Source organism: Podarcis cretensis (assembly GCF_951804945.1).
Source record: "Podarcis cretensis genome assembly, chromosome: 13".
NCBI lineage: Eukaryota > Metazoa > Chordata > Lepidosauria > Squamata > Lacertidae > Podarcis > Podarcis cretensis.
Window position 1 is genome coordinate 24,960,008 of NC_137182.1, and position 17,300 is coordinate 24,977,307.

At 44.3% G+C, this 17,300-nt stretch overlaps 1 protein-coding gene across 6 annotated transcripts in view; it reads right to left on the bottom strand.

Moving 5' to 3' along the window:
* Window positions 1-17,300, bottom strand: part of SRCIN1 (SRC kinase signaling inhibitor 1) — a 331,708-nt gene that overhangs the window by 211,629 nt on the left and 102,779 nt on the right. For 4 of the 6 annotated variants that reach the window (XM_079949239.1, XM_079949240.1, XM_079949242.1 and 1 more), the window contains one exon: window positions 15,332-15,394. The exons of the other annotated variants lie outside the window; for them this stretch is intronic. The gene's annotated coding sequence lies outside the window, so the exon portion shown is untranslated. The remainder of the gene's footprint in view (window positions 1-15,331; window positions 15,395-17,300) is intronic. 6 annotated transcript variants of the gene reach the window in all.

Genomic DNA, 17,300 nt, shown 5'->3' on the forward strand with positions numbered 1-17,300 from the left:
GCTGCTGGTTACTAGCTGTTACACCACCTACCCACCTAAGTAAGGAGGACTGATAAGAAATAGTATGACAGGTTGGAACACAAGCAGTGAAGGAGGCAAGAAACCAGAAGAAGCCTGTGGGAAGAAAGGTCCAGCAAAAGAAGCATTCTTTAGCATCCAGCAGTACAGGGTGGGATGTGCGTGTATGTAAGTGTTTGGTTCCCATGACATTTCCTACTCTTTGCAGATGTCCCCCACAAGCCCCAAAAGGTTGGCGCCCCCTGAGCTAATGAATATGCGTACATAAATACGTACAACTGCTCCAAGCCATCATAATGCAGAATGGGTTTGCCAACCTCGAAGGCGCATAGAGTAAATTGTCAAAAGATGCTTCGAAAGAGAGAGCCTCCCTTTCCCTCTTGAAGTCTTGTTCCCATTTTAAAAAGACAACACAGCACAGAGCAAGCAGATCTGCTCCTTTCTGGTTTGACAAACCCCCAAACTCATGCACAAACCAGCATTTCGGATGCCCCGGGTTAGGAGCTGTGACGATGTCAGAAAGCATAAGAGTGAGCTCCCCCACTCCAGAACCGACAGGGGGACCACTGTCAGAAACTCAGAAAGCATTTATTCTTTCCCTGGCTACAGCAACACTCAGCCGCACTGTCACTTGGGAGGCAGTGCAGCTGCCACTGGAAACAAATGTCTTTGTTTTCCATGGGCTGGGAAGGAAAAATACAGCATGGATCTCGGCCCAGAGGTATGGAAGCCCTGGGCTCAAGCCCTCTGCACTCCGCCAAGGATCTCTTGCAGAATGGGTTACCATAACCCTGTTCTGCCTTGATGACAGCCTTCTCAAAGGCAAAGAGGAAGGTGAGAGGGCGATGCCTTTCCTATGGAGCACCAGCATTCCAGTTTGAAAGCTTTAAGGCAGCTTAATGAAGGGGTGTGTGTGTATGAGTGTGTGTGTGTGTGTGTGTGTGTGTGTGTGTGTGTGTGTGTGTATGCCTCCACTAGGGAAGCTGCAGCCGGTAGATCAAGGTGAGGTTCCTGTGGCCCTTCAGGTGTTCCTGGACTAAAACTCCCATCATCCCTGGCCACTGGGCATGCTGGGCTGCAGCTGATGGGAGCTGGAGTCCAACCTATGGAATCATCCCAGCAGTTAGACGTACCAAACAGCATAAGATGCAGAATACTGGCATTTACAGGTTGTATCCAACTGAGTTCTACTTAGAGTAGAACTAGCAATAGATACAACCCAATGGGAGAAATGAAATGTAGCCCTAAGGCAGACTTCCTCAAACTCGGCCCTCCAGATGTTTTGAGACTACAATTCCCACCATCCCTGAACACTGGTCCTGCTAACTAGGGATCGTGGGAGTTGTAGGCCAAAAACATCTGGAGGGCCGAGTTTGAGGAAGCCTGCCTTAGGAGATTGAGCCATTAATGAAAGCATTTCTGCTCACCTGGTGGAACAATCTTTCCTCTACTTTTTTTGCACTATTTTTGGGGTTATCCACCCCACCCCCACACAAAAACGCCAATTTGCAGGGGGCATGAAAAGCAGTGGTGAAAAGTCCGGTTGTACTAATTTACATCCTTGCTTGAGCTTCTGCTAGTGGGACCATTTAATTGACTCCAGCCACGTGTGTTTTTAGTTGCATTGTGTGTTTTAATTAGCGGGGTTGCTTTATTGTTTATTTTAATTAATAGACTAAACGACTAAACAACAACAACAAAATGTTGTGCAACTGGTTTTTATACTTTAGAAGCCTGTTTTGGCATCGATGGAATATAAAGAAGTTAGAACAACAGCCAAAAAACATCCATGACATAGGAAATCCATTAGTGGCTTTTCCTTTAAAACAAATCCTTGTCCCTAAAATAAACACACTTAATAAAGCAAACAGCGGGGACAGCAGTCTGAATTAGGGCAGTAGTACTGGGGAAGTGGGTATTTAACCTCACCCCTCCAACATTACCCAAATCAAAAACACCCCCGCCACCCGTCTTCCAGAAGCTGCTATTAATCCTGCTGGTGGGAAGGACAGGCCTAATCTAAGCAACTGCATTCCCACTCATTCCATCCAGCTAATCAAACTGCTGTTTCAGAGGAAGGATGTGTGATTCCAAATGCAAAAATGGCACAGAAGGCATTACTCCTCCACACCTAACTAATGGCTGGTGCCATGCTGTTTTCATTGTAATTATCTGTAAAGGTAAAGGACCCCTGGACAGTTAAGTCCAATCAAAGGTGACTATGGGGTTGCGGCACTCATCTCGCTTTCAGGCCTAGGGAGCTGGCATCTGTCCACAGACAGCTTTCCGGGTCATGTGGCCAGCATGACGAAACCACTTCTGGCGCAACGGGACACTGCGACGTATGCCAGAGTGCACAGAAACGTCATTTACCTTCCCACCGCAACAGTACCTATTTATTTATTTTCACTGGCATGTTTTCGAACTGCTAGGTTGGCAGGAGCTGGGACAGAGCAAAGGGAGCTCACTCCGCCGTGGGGATTCGAACTGCCAACCTTCCAATTGGCAAGCCCAAGAAGCTCAGTGGTTTAAACCACAGTGCCACCTGCATATCTCTCTCTCTCTCTCTCTCTCTCTCTCTCTCTCTCTCTCTCACACACACACACCATATAGATCATATATCTACCATATACCATATGTATATCATATCTATATATCTATATACTATAGCACATAGTTAAATGATGGGATTGCTTTCACAAATTATATTGACAGTCAGTAACTTAGACAGCTTTAAAAGGCGATTTAGAAAAATCCATGGAGATCAGGGCTACTATCAATGACTACTCCAGGACCCAGAGGCAGCATGCATTTGGGGAGTGTTATTACTTCCTGCTTGTGGGATCTTCTCGTAGGCACTGGGTTCATTCACCAGTATGGGAAACAGGATGCTAGACTAGGTAGGCCTTGGGTCTGATCTACTAGGGCTCTTACAATTGCCTTTGCATCTGCTCTACTTGTATATTTGTAAATAAATGAAATATTTTAAAGAGACCTGGGAGAGGTGTGTTTGGAGAGAGAGAGAGAAAGTTTGGATTTGATATCTCGCTTTATCACTACCCGAAGGAGTCTCAAGGCGGCTAACATTCTCCTTTCCCTTCCTCCCCCACAACAAACACTCTGTGAGGTGAGTGAGGCTGAGAGACTTCAGAGAAGTGTGACTAGCCCAAGGTCACCCAGCAGCTGCATGTGGAGGAGCGGGGACGCAAACCCGGTTCCCCAGATTGCAAGTCTATCGCTCTAAACCACTACACCACACTGGCTCCACAAGCTGTGGAGCACCCTGGATAAATTCAATATGACTCTGCACGGGAATCCTGGAATGCAGATTCTAAGTGTGTGGAGGGCTCACAGATTGAAGAAGCCTAGGAAATTTTGTAATAAAGCCTTTGCCTATTTCCAAAAAGACAATAACATACAGGCGCCAGGTAAGCCACTCTGGGGAGGTCATTCCACAACTGGTGTGCCACTACTGAGAAGGCCCTCTCTCCATCAGCCACCTGCAAATCCTACTTTGGTGGGTACACCCAGAAAAATTATTCAGAAGATGGTATCTGTGGTTGGGCAAGTCTATGGGAATCTTAATCTTAGGGTCCTGAGTTCAAGCCCCACATTGGGTAAAAGATTCCTTCAACTTGGTCCCTTCCAACTTTGCAATTCTATTATTCTAAGTGGGTGACGATGATTATTTGGGTAATCTGGCCCCAAGCTATTTAGGGCACTTTGAAATTACCCTGGAATCATATTGAAAAAGTTGCATGTATGTCTTGGGGGTGGGGGTCCACATAGGCCAAAAAAGGGGGGTTGGGAGCACACAACATCTTTGTACAGGGAGAAATTTATTTCTAGAATGCTGGAATGCAAGAACTAAAACAAGATCAGAAATAAGACAGAAGAGCATTTGTTGGAATTTTTTGTTGTTTTTCCCCCTGGGTTGTTTTGTTTTTTTGCTTCTTGTTGTTAGGGAAAATGGTAATTTTAATTAAAAGGCAAAATGGAAATTGACTTGAAGCACAGAGTTATTAAAAAGCCATTGAGGCTGTGAATTATTCCTCTCTGTGCTTCCTGCTGTGGGAGGGCAATTACGCTGCAAGTGGGAGCCCTGATGGCCTGGCCTCTCTAAGGAGGTGCTAAGTGGGGAAGGTTGAAAAAGAATCCCTTAGCAGCCTGGAAGGCCAAACCTCATTCCCCCAACCTCCATCTGCACAGATCTGAACTAACTTGCCTATGTGACTCCCCCCCCCTTCAGTTTCTCATTGAAGCAGGACTTCTGTGGACATTTGCACAGGTACTTTCCAGTCTTCCACTGCATTCAGCCTCACAGCAATCCAGCGAAATAGGCTGCTATTGTTCCCATTTTACAGCTGGGGAATGCAGACTGAGGCCTCGTTAACCAAAAACTGCAGGTCATGTGTTAAAATTGTTCCTGGGCTTAAATGCGGATTTAGGAGAGTTCCCTGTACTGGGCGGCATGCCAAAAGGGTGCTGCAGGGGACGCCAGAACAATGACTTAGAACAAAAGGCGAGAAGCGGGGAGGCATCAAATTTTGGCATCACACAGGGTGCCACTGAAATTTGAAAGCCCAAAGTTTGCCACTGCTGGGCTACACCATTTCACACTAGCAGGTGGAGGGGGGTCATATGTTTGACTGTCATATGTGACCCCCTTGACCTGGATCTTAGAAGGTCAACCCATATAATCTGCTGTTTGATTAACCTATGACTGAAAAAGCATGACTTGCCCTTCATGTCCCACTGCTGCTCTGCTCTCCAAGCACTGCTCCTGAGTGCGACGTTTGTGCTAAGTGGTGAGGACAGACTTGAACCTGCAACAGCCACAGCTTGCTAGCTGGGAACTCATTGATGGAGCCAGCCGTCGGCGTCCAGAGGCTGGCCAGGACAGAAGAGCCATTTCTGCAAGGACACGAAGCAAAGCGGTGCCAGTGCATAGGCAAAACCCCTGGTGCACTAGAGCCAGGACAGTGAGGTGTCTCTCCTGCCACTCAAAGCCCAGATCTGAGCATTGGGAGAGTCAAATACGTGGGTTGGGGGCTAGTCATAGAATCATAGAATCATAGAGTTGGAAGAGACCACAAGGGCCATCGAGTCCAACCCCCGGCCAAGCAGGAAACACCATCAGAGCACTCCTGACATATGGTTGTCAAGCCTCTGCTTAAAGACCTCCAAAGAAGGAGACTCCACCACACTCCTTGGCAGCAAATTCCACTGTCGAACAGCTCTTACTGTCAGGAAGTTCTTCCTAATGTTTAGGTGGAATCTTCTTTAGTCATTTCTCCATAGCCTTGAATGTGCAGAGGCCTGATTCTGGGAGCCACAGGGTTCAAGTTTTTCGTGGTGAATGAGCCCAGCTTGTAAGGAGAGGGATACGGGGCTTGGGGGGTTGGCAACCCAGAATGCCTCTCGTTTCCCCTTCTGAAATCCAGAGAGGCTGGGCAGGGCTCCTTGGCTCCAGAAGTGGAGGTGAAGGACACAAACCTGCGGGAGAGTGGAGTGGTAGTGAAGGCGGTAGCCCCCATGGAAAAATCTGTAGATCTGGCACTGATTTACAGTCAAATATTGAAAAATACAGAGTATCTTCACAACACTGGTGGACTGAGCCCTCATGATAAAACAAAACAAGCCTGAAAAACAAACAGAGGGAGATCTTGCAGTAGGAAGCTTGTGCCTACATCTGTGCCTCTGTCAGTCTCCAATATATGCCAATGCAGCTTTCCTCCTTGGAATTTTACAGCGCTGTTAATAAGGGGCAATCAGCTGTTGGCGGCTTTCATTCATTTCCAGCCAATTACTCAACTCATTCCTCAAAAAGGGTACACCGAGCAAAACGTGAGCAACATCCTCAAGAGCGGAGCCAGGGGGTGTGCGGATGAGGAAAGTTCCTAAGTCAGGTAGGATGGGAGGTTCACAGCTGTCTATGCCTCTGGCCATCATTACAACTTGTAGCAATTAATTCTGTGGGTTAATCATGCATCACTTGAAGGAGTACTTCCCTTGGTCCACACTGAACTTGTCTCAAACCAGCATCACCAGATGACCAGAAGTTCTAGGGCGATCAGTGAAAAGGGTTCCCTTCTGCACTGCAGCCTCTGTAAAACCAACAGGTCATTCCCAACGCTCGGTCAAAGGTGTTGCTGGTAGGGGTACAGCAAGGCAACTGGAACCAGAGGCATGTTTTGTTCCTGGCCATTGGTGGAGCTGTTGCATGCGTTTTTCAGGACATGCTGGTGACAACCGCTGCACCCGCTTCTCAGACAGCACTCCAAGTCACTCTCAACTGGCTGGGGAGAGATTTGCAGTTTCTAAGCACCAATATACATATTACAGGCTTGAAGGATGGGGAACCTGTGACATTCCCACAACAGACATGCTTCCACAGGGTCTGGGCAACGTATGAATACAGAAGAATGCTTTTATCATACAAACAGGGTAGGGTCATAGGATTTTGGAAAGGCAAGGGAGGGTTTTTCTCTTTTTGCCCTTTCCAGGAATATGCAACCTTTCCACAATTCGATAAGCATTTTCACACAGGCAGATTTGCCACTAAATGACTGCAAACCTTAAGTGACTTATATGTATGAAAACAGCCAACACAGTTCCTTGCAACACTTTTCAGTGCGGGCATTTGATACGTTCCACTTCAAGGCCTTATGTGATTTGTCACCGAGTCATACACATGGGTGTGTGAAGCAGCTCTTTGCTGACTAAATCAATAAATCATTTTGGAAACTAACAAAACTCTGAAATGGCGAATGGTGCTGAAACACTGGCTTTTACGAGTCAGATACAGCCATAATTCAGCTCCAAATTGTCTAAGGTTCTGCTTGATCCAAAATGGGCCTAAATTATAGAGTGGCGTTGTTGTTGTTAAATAATGATAATGATGAGGATGTTGAGGATAATTTAATCCTGCCCCTCAACATCAGGTCCAGGGCGGGTTACATCAATTTAAAATTCAATGTTGAAAAACGATTTAAACAAGTCTCAGGAATGGGGAGGTGTTCCCCCCACCACAAAAGCATGTATCTCAAGTGTCAAAGGCCAGGGTAAAGAGGTGAGTCTTTATCGTATGACAGAAACTATACAGTCGTACCTTGGATCCCGAACACTTTGGAACTTGGACGTTTGAACCCGAACGCCGCAAACCCGGAAGTGAGTGTTCCAGTTTGTGAATATTATTTGGAACCCGAACGTCCGACAGGGCTTCCACAGCTTCTGGTTGGCTGCAGGAGCTTCCTACAGCCGATCAGAAGCCGTGCCTTGGTTTCCGAACATTTTGGAAGTCAAACGGACATCCGGAATGAATTCCATTCGACTTCCAAGGTACGACTGTATAATGAAGGCACCAGATGGACCTCTGTGGGAACAGAATTCCACAACATAAGAGGTGCCTGAGAGAATGCCCCCTCCCGGGCCACTGCTATCACTACTGAGCTTTTGAGGGTGACAGAACCACCAACAAAACCCTTTCTGCTGATCTTAACATCTGTGAGGGTCTTTTTTTCCCCCATATAAAATTTTATTGGTTTTCCATTGATTATACATATATACAGTCTAGATTACATAAGTTGCATATAACATAGCTGTTAAAAGAATCATATATATAGTACACAGTTATTTTGGGCTCCGCCGAGCCTCGGACTTCCCTTCACTTCATTGGTAAGTATCAGATAATTTCTAAAGTTACGTGTTTTATCTCCTTTACATATTTGCCAAACACTGTTAGAGTTGTTCCAACCCTGCCAGAGTCATTGAAGTTCTATACTTATCTCTTATATACGTCAGATATTTGTTCCAATTTTCATGAAACTTCTGGTCATCCTGGTCTCGTAGTCTTCCTGTTATTCTAGCTAGTTCAGCATAATTTATCATCTTGATCTGCCAGCCATTTATAGTAGGTATCAATTCCATTTTCCAGCTTTGGGCTAACATAGTGCTAGCGGCCGTTGTGGCATATAGAAACAGATTTTTGTCCTCTTTTTTTATTTCCTTGCCAACTATTCCTAGCAGGAAAGCTTCAGGCTTTTTGGGGAAAGTATACTTAAATTTTTTTTTTAAGTTCGTTGTAAGTCAGTTCCCAAAAGCCTTTTACTTTACTGCATGTCCACCACATATGATAGAACTCACCATCCCCCTCTCCACATTTCCAGCATTTCTTAATCTTCAGTTTATAAATCTTAGCCAATTTCACTGGTGTGAGATACCACCTATAAGTCATCTTCCAGAGGTTCTCCCTTAGTGCCGTACACGCTGTGAATTTCATATTTACATTCCACAATTCTTTCCACTTTACAAAGTCAATGTTGTAACCAATATCTATGGCCCATTTTATCATGGCCTCCTTCACCTCTTTGTCTTTTGTATACCAATCCAGTAAGAGGTCATACATCCTAGATAATGTTTTGTTTTTACCTTCTATGACTTCCACATTAAATTTAGATTTTGTATCTTCAAATCCCAGTTTCTTTTTATCATCTTTTAACAGATCATTCACTTGATGGTATTGCAGCCACCCCGTGAGTATATTCTTTACCTCCTCATAGGGCTTGAGTTTTATGCCCTGATCAGTTTTATTGGTAAGATCTTCATAGGTAGCTTTTCCCCCCTCCATGTTAGTTTTTTTGACAGTTAAGACATCTATTGGTGAGATCCACCATGGGGTTTTCTTTTCCAGCAGGTTCTTATTTCTTTCCCATACTTGAAATAATGGTCCTCTAATTATATGATTTAGAAAGCCTCTATGAACTTTCACCATTTCGTACCACAGGTACGAGTGCCACCCGTACCTGTTATCAAAGCCCTCTAAATCCAAGATATCAGTATTCTCTAGCTTTATCCAGTCTTTCACCCACGTTAAACAAGCCGCTTCGTAATATAAACTCAAATCTGGTAAAGAAAAAACCCCTCTTTCTTTTTTATCTACCAGTATTTTCATTTTTATTCGTGATCTTTTTCCCTGCCAAATGAATCTCGCTAAGATCCTTTGCCAATCTTTACACTGTTTTAGTCCTTTCATTACTGGTATAGTTTGAAACAAAAATAACATTCTGGGCAGGACATTCATTTTAATAGCCGATATCCTCCCTAAGAAGGAAAGTTTCAATCTCTCCCAGATTTCTAAATCTTTCTTGACACCCTTCCAAGTAGTCTCGTAATTATCTTTGTATAAGTTTATATTTTTTGCTGTGATCCACACTCCTAGATATTTTACCTTCTTAGCAACCATAATTCCCGTCCTTTGTTCTAGCTCTACTATATCTTCCTTGGTTATATTTTTTGTTATCATTTTAGTCTTATTCCTGTTGAGCTTGAGACCTTCCAAATTTTTCTAGTTTCTGTAGGGCTTCTTGTAAACTGTTCTTAGGATCTTCCAATGTTAATATCAGGTCGTCTGCAAATGCTTTTATTTTGAATTCCTTGCCTCCTACCTTAATTCCTTTAACCTCCAGTGTTTCCCTTAACCTTTTATTAAACACTTCCAACACTGTTATAAATAACAAAGGGGATAAGGGACAGCCTTGCCTAGTCCCTTTGGCAATATCAAAGGCCTCCGATATATTGTTGTTTATTATAAGTTTGGCTTTTTGCTCTTGATAAATAGCCTCAATACCTTTTCTAAATCCTTCACCAATTCCCATCGTTTTTAAATTTTCCTTCATGAAACGCCAGGAGACGTTGTCAAATGCCTTCTCGGCATCAATGAAGAATAGACAAGCAGGCGGCGCTGATCTTCACTAACATCTGTGAGGGTCTGTAGGGAAGGAGGGGTTATTTTGGCCCATAGCTGCAAAAACAAAACGTCTTGTGGCACCTTAAAACCTAATTGTTTTATTATGGCATAAGCTTTTGTGGACTACGGTAGATGTCATCTGACGCATGAGGTGTTATCCTTGGTTGGAAGAGGTGTGCATGTCACACAGACACAGACACAGACACAGACACAGACACAGACACACACACCTGAGGAGGTTCAAGTAGTCATGAAATATATTAAGGGCAACTTGTGACAAATCAATACAAGCTTATATGTATGCAAAATACAGTGGTACCTCAAGTTAAGTTAAGAACTTAATTCGTTCTGGAGGTCCGTTCTTAACCTGAAACTGTTCTTAACCTGAGGTACCGCTTTAGCTAATGGAGCCTCCTGCTGCCACCGCGCAATTTCTGTTCTCATCCTGAAGGAAAGTTCTTAACCCGAGGTACTATTTCTGGGTTAGCGGAGTCTGTAACCTGAAGCGTCTGTAACCTGAAGCGTCTGTAACCCAAGGTACCACTGTAGTATGCAGCAGCCTCTGCTGTGGTGTTCCCTGAAGCCCTCCCCAGCACCACAACCTCCCACACAGCTGTTGTTGTGTGTTAATCTTTTTTTATTGCTTTTGTTGACTGGTTTTATTGTTATGGGTGAGAATGGTTGCAATTAGCTGTGAGCCACTTTATAAACTTTAACAATAATCTTATCCAGACTGGGGTAGGTAGAGCTGAGAGAAGGACTTAATAAAATGCTGAAACAGGACCTGAGGCCCTGGACCCTGGTGCAACAAATCTGAGGGGTCACTTGGGACAAAATCCAGATCTTTGGCCAATATAAAGTCCATGGGCTACTGGGCAGACTTGAGTGTGGTCCTTTGCCAAATTCCTAGTTCTGCCATGGGCTCACTGATCACAATCTAGCAAATGCAATCCCTCATCAGAAGTGTGGAACTCGTGACCAGCCAGATGTTGTTGGGTGCCAACTCCCATCAGTTGCAAGGATATGGGGAGTCACAATCCAACAATGTCCAATTGATCACAGGTTGCCCTGCACTACACAGAAAGAGGCTTCTGCAAATAGCTGCTGCAAAGCGGGGCTGCATCCAAAAGTGGGGTTGAGTTTCGGTTTCCCATCTGCAGAATGGGAATAAGACTCACCTACCTTATGGGGTTGTTGGCATTACACAAAAGTGCAAAAACATTCCAAAGCACTTTGCCAATTGGGAGTGTTCTATTGTAACCCAGGTTTCCACCCCACCCCCATTTATAATTCACTGGATAAGATCTTCCAGATACCCAAATCAAACCAACAAGAAATGTAAAGTTTCATCATACATTAACTATCCCCCTTTACCATATATAATTCACCCTTCCCTCCTCCCAAGCAGTACCAAAATAAAATGTATTATAATAGCATGTTACACATGAAGGTTGAGACTGCACAACCAGACCTTTTTGAATTCCTCAACCTTGTTTCACCTTTTATATTAGCAAACCTCATGCTGTCGAGTCCAAAATGAATTGGTCTATATAAAAACAATACTTATCATTTATATAGCAATTTAAAAGCGTTCCAAATCCTTCCTATCAATTACCTTGTTATAATTCTTGCATTAACCCTATAAGATCAGACAAGTGGCATGATCTCCCATATTTGGAGATAGGGCTGAGAGAGAGAGTGGCTTGCTTTAAGGTTACCTAGTAAGTTCATGGCAGAGGCAAGATTCACAGCTTCCCGATTCACAGCTCAGTCTCTTAACATCTATGCTAATCCACAGCATACATTTAAGCACTCTTATACCACTTTAACAATCATGACTTCCCCAAAAGATTCAGGGAACTGCTGGTTGTTAATGGTGCTGGGAACTGTAGCTCTGGGGCGGTCTCCTGACAACTCTCAGCACCCGTATCAAACTATAGCTCCCAGGATTTTTGGAGGACACAGTGACATAAGAATGTTTTAAATGTATATTGGGAGAATGTGACCACCGTCTCATTTTTACAGCGTTGGAGGATCAACCCTTTTGCCACACAGGCTGCTCTCCCTAACAAAATAATATCCCTGCTTCCCCCGCATAACCCCATGGCTCAAATTCCAGATGGCTTATAACCAATGACTCCTCTGGCCACCACAGTGAGGAAAAATGAGAGGAGGAAGGAGGACCTTGGTTAACTAGGAAAGAACTAGCTCCTGTGGTGCATCCTATGCAGGGCTTGATTTAGGTTTGATGAGGCCCTAAGCTACTGAAGGTAATGGGGCCCTTTATATGTCCAGCTGTCCTTTGTCAACAACAAATTGTCGCTGTTTTTGTGTTGAATATATGCTATATGTTAATTTATGGACCTCATAGGTATCTAAAGCCATTTGCACATAACAAAATATGTGATATTTTAGGGAGCAGGCTAGCAGGCGGGGCCCATTATTTACATCATAGGAGCCTACACAACACAAAACACTGTCAATGTAGGTTTTATTTTATTGGGTTTTTTATCTTATATTTTGGAAATGTACATCCAGGTGTTTTTTCCCTTTACATTTTTTGGGGGGCCCCAAGAGAATGGGGCCCTAAGCTGTAGCTTGTTTAGCTTATTCGTAAATCTGGCACTGATCCTATGCATGCTTTCTCAGATGTAAGTGCCACTTATTTCAGTGTAAAGCCGGTTAGGATTACAGTCTAAAGCTGCACGAATATACAGTGAATACAGGATGGACTAAAATGGCTGCCCGCAGCTCGCAACAACTATTTGCTCCCAGATACTTCAGTGGCATCTAGCAACAAGGAGGGTTTTTGTCTGGGAAAGGGCAGCTGCATATCTCATGGGGTTGCTTTTCCTTTGCCATTAAAGCAGCAGCTTTAAGCAGGCTCTTGTACTTAATTTAAGATAACTTTGGAGAACCTGCAGCCCTTCAGATATTGCTGGACTACAACTCCCATTAGCCATCTGGACCACCTGATTCCTTTTTTTGCGCCACCTCAACCACTGAGGTCTCCTGACAGGGGCACTTTTGGTGTCCCACATGCCCCTGAGGTTCAGTCTGAGCCTTAATGTGGCAGGCCCTGCCCTGTGGAACTCCTTGCCAGTAGAAATTTGGCAGGATCTATATCCCTGCTCATCTGTAGACATCTTCTAAAAACAATATTCAGAGACACCTTTCAAACCTGATATCCTTTGCCAATCAACTCTTACTAACCTGTTCGGTGTTTTCATTGCCATACTTTGCTTCAGGTCCCAATGAAAGTATGGTTTATAAATAAACAAATAAATTCATTTATAAGAATGCTGATGGGAGTTGGAGTCCAAACCATATATGACAGGCCATAGATTCTCTACCCCTGGTATTGTTGGTTTCTGTTTCCCTCAATGAGCAGCTGCTGGTAGTCACAGGACTATGTTTTCATTCCACAGTCAAGATACTGTTGGATTCTCATGCTCTCACAGAGGCAAGATGTTTACTTGTGCGTTCACGGTATAGCTTAGAAATAAAGTATAGCAATACCTGACCTTATCCTTTCGTTTGTAGACTCTGGGATTATACTCTGCTGGGCTCAAGGCAAGATGAGCCGTATCAGCTCAAGGGCCGGAGCTGAATAAAACTAACAGGTATAAGATGCCATTAGGCCCTTAGTTCCAAGGCACAGCATTGCACTGAACGTCATAGGTATGTGTGAGACGGCAGGATTAGTAAACAAATTTTTGCAGCTAGTAACTTTCTGGGGCCTATTAGCAAGGCTGACATAAATGATAAATAAATAATGGCAGTACAAGTTTCTACTCTCTCTTGATATGTTTCCTTTTTTACACTCTTTTCTCTCCGCACACACATACCCCGCTGCTCTCTGCTAATTTAAATAGGCTTAAGCATTTCTTGGCAGCTGTCTCACTTCAAAATGCAGCTCACCCAGAACATTCAAAGCCAGCGTTTGCCATGGAAATAAAATCTATTATTGTGACAGACGCAGCAGGGTTTGCTGCTGCGAAGGCTAGAGTGCATTTTGCATTCCTATTATTATATTTTTATTAGTGTTGGGCTTGTTTGGTTTTTAAAGCCATCGCTTACAATAAAGCCACAGTCATTGGGCTAAAAATGGAATTCCTTCAGCATAAAGGCCGTTAGAGTCCGCAGTTAGGGATATAAGCTTCAGTCAGGCCACTGCACAAGCCTGTTCACTTGCACTCACCAAAATGAAGAATGCCCAGATATAGCTCCATTGGTTAAAGCGTGGTGCTGTTAACACCAAGGTCATAGGTTCAATCCCTGGGATGGCTGGATATTCCTGCATTACAGGAGGTTGGACTAGATGATCCACAGGGTCCCTTCCAACTCTACAATTCTGGGATTACGGGATCTACCACTGGAGTTTGGCATGGCAATAAGAAAACAGTGAGCATAGAATAGAATCATAGAATCATAGAGTTGGAAGAGACCACTAGGGCCATCGAGTCCAACCCCCTGCCAAGCAGGAAACACCATCAGAGCACTCCTGACATATGGTTGTCAAGCAGTGACGAGAGCAAGGAAAAAAGTAGTTGTGGAGTGGGCCCAGTGTGCAGGGGCAGCAAAAGGGCTGTACTATAGCAATGAGATGATGGCGCCTTGCCCAAGCCCCAAGCCACCCCACAAAGCTAGAGAAAAGACTGCCAGCAAAACACTAGTCACTGTAAGGACTGCTGTAAGCAGGGACAAACCAAGCCAAGGAGGTCAACAGAGCATAGACAGGGGTGGGGAAACAAATTTGCTTCGTTTGCCGTTTAATGCAAACTTCCTGAATTGGCACTTCCAAAACCAATACACAAATCGAAACACAACTCTCCGTCTCACTTCTCTGGATTTTGCAATGAAAGTTGTCCTGCCAAAGAACATGTACAAAAAATGCGTACGCCTGTGAAAGTAACATGCAAAAACCACATTCTGCTTGGGGGAAACTGCTTGCAAAAAATGCTCACACTAGGCAAAATTGTAAGACAAAATACATGTATTGTGAAAATGCATACAGCTTTTCATCCATATGTTTCTCCCACTTTACTTTTTTTTTTACAATCACAAAGGGGCAAACTGAATTTAAGACTGGTAGAAGGGAACACGAAACTGGCATAAACTGAAATTGACAGGTTTGTCTATGCCTGAGCAGCATAGACAGCAGGAGCAGAGACCAACATCAGCTTGCTCATCATCAGGTGACAACAGTCCTGATCCCTCACTGGGCAGGAACAGCATGGAAGTGAGGCTTTAGTGACCCTTTCTAAATCAGCAGGCACTGACAAATGATTCACTGTTCGCCTTAGCAAAAAACCACAAAACAAGCAACAGAGGTTTCCTCCCAAGCCTGAAAGGCATCATGGTGACTAAGATTCCAATCACACTTTAAAAAGCATATATATGCGCGCAAAATAAGGAAAGGGGTCCAAGTGCTACATGAGGTGGTTGCAATGGAAGAATGGTGACTGGGTGTTTTGGTGGTGTGGTTTCGGAGGAACAGTTAAAACGGTGACGGATGGAAGGGAGAGGATCCCACCAGTTAATACAACCACCCCAGATACTAACCTGGTGACTTTAAACAAAGGGAACAGAGTCCAGGTTTCTTCCCTCCTGCAATTCGCCCGACGCCTGGTTAAGGACAGGAAAGGAGGAAATTCAGGAACAAACAAATTCAGAAAGGGATTGGGGGCAGTGGGAGGGGGAGGATGAACGGTGGGTGCAGGAGGCAAATATATTGGGGAAAACAGTGGTGTGGGGTTTGTTCGTTTTTTAAACAAAACAACATCGGGAAAGATTTTTTTGTTTAAAAACTTAAAACACAAACACAATGAAAGATGGGAAACGAGAGAGGAGGCCGTCATTATTTTTGTTTTGTTTATTGCATCGCCCCAAGTTGCAGTCTTGGGACTTCACTCACCAGGCTAGAGATCGATTGCCTGCCACCTGCAACAACCACAGGAAACGAAAAGAAAACCCACTCAGGCTTGGTTCGTACACTTACCAGGTTCACACACTTACCAGGCCGGAGCAGGTGCCACGCACCCCACCCTCTCTTCCGAACACCTGAGTGGCAGGTAGGGGGCTCCTCGTGGAAAGCAAGACGTTTCCCCTCCCCCAGCCACACAATGCTTCAGCCTCAGAAAGGCGGTGCCTGGAAAATTGGGATTTCATGGAGAGTGCCAACATCAGATGTCACGTGGAGAGGGGGGAAATGGGAGGAAGCATATGGCGTTGGCTCAGGAAGCATCTGAGTCAGCTTGCACATTGCACTAGGGCACCTCCCCACTCTAAAGCACCATCCACTCACACAATGTGTGAACTGGCAGCTTCCTGGACCCCCACTGCTCCAACATTCATTTCAGAAATTGTCAAAGATGCAGCTGAAGTTGGCAAGTTAGGTGGATCATCACACCAATGGATGGAAGCCTGATTCTTGATACCGCCACCTTGAAGTGGTGCGTGTGGAATTATAGCTGCTGTATCCCTTGCCTCTTTCTTTCAGCAGCCAATTCTCCTGCCTTCACCCCCAAGCTGCTGTAGTGGTATGGGTGTTGAATTAGGACCAAGATGACCCCAGTTCAAATCCCCGCTCAGCTATGAAACGCACCGAGTGACCTTGGGCCTATCACTGCCTCTCGGTCTAACCCACCTCACAGGGTTGTTTTTAGGATTAAATGCAGAAAGGAAGAACAATGCACACCACCTTGAACTCCTTGGAGAAAAGATGGGAACTAAATAAATAAAATAGATAGCAGAGAAGCTGGCAAAACTGGAATCCTTTTGGCCACAGCAGGGGAGGTGTAAGTGAGCAAAAGAGCCTTGGATTAAAGGTTGAATTAAGTAAATTCGTAACTCATTGTCCTGCAGTTAAGCATCCTGAGAATCTTTCATTTAAACACCCACAAACAAGTGTCTAGTCCTCATGACTCCACAATACATTTGAGAACAAGTGGGCAACGCAGTTCCACAAGGAAATATAGAAGACATAGCATGTGAGCTTAGATGCAGAATTTAGCTTTCCAAGCATCCTAGTCTAGCTTTATTTTATTTTTATAAAATGATTTTCTAGCCCTCGTGATTATAAATTTTTTGAAAATACATGGGCAGCAGCTGGAGAAATCTCAGATGTCAGAATGGTATCTGCAGAAGATCTCATGCTCTCTGCCTTTTCCCATGACCAGCAACAGTAGTGGAATAAATAGGGGAAAAGAGGGGGGAGGCTGCAGAAGGACAAATTGTACAGTAGGAAAATGTGTGCTATACAGCAGGAAGGAAAGGTATAAAGAGTCTCATTAAATTAATAAAATCAGTCCTTAAAATAAACAAAGAGAACAGGTTGCAGAATCCTGCTTTTCTTGTCACAAAATATGGGGCACGGGGATATATTGGAACACATAATGCTTTGAACAGAATTAACTGTATGCAATAACAGTGAGAACAGAAAACACACCTGCGACCTTCTCCAACTCCCCATGTCATTTCCCATACAAACGGGAAACCCCCAACACCCATGACCCTTGAGAACAGCATGCAC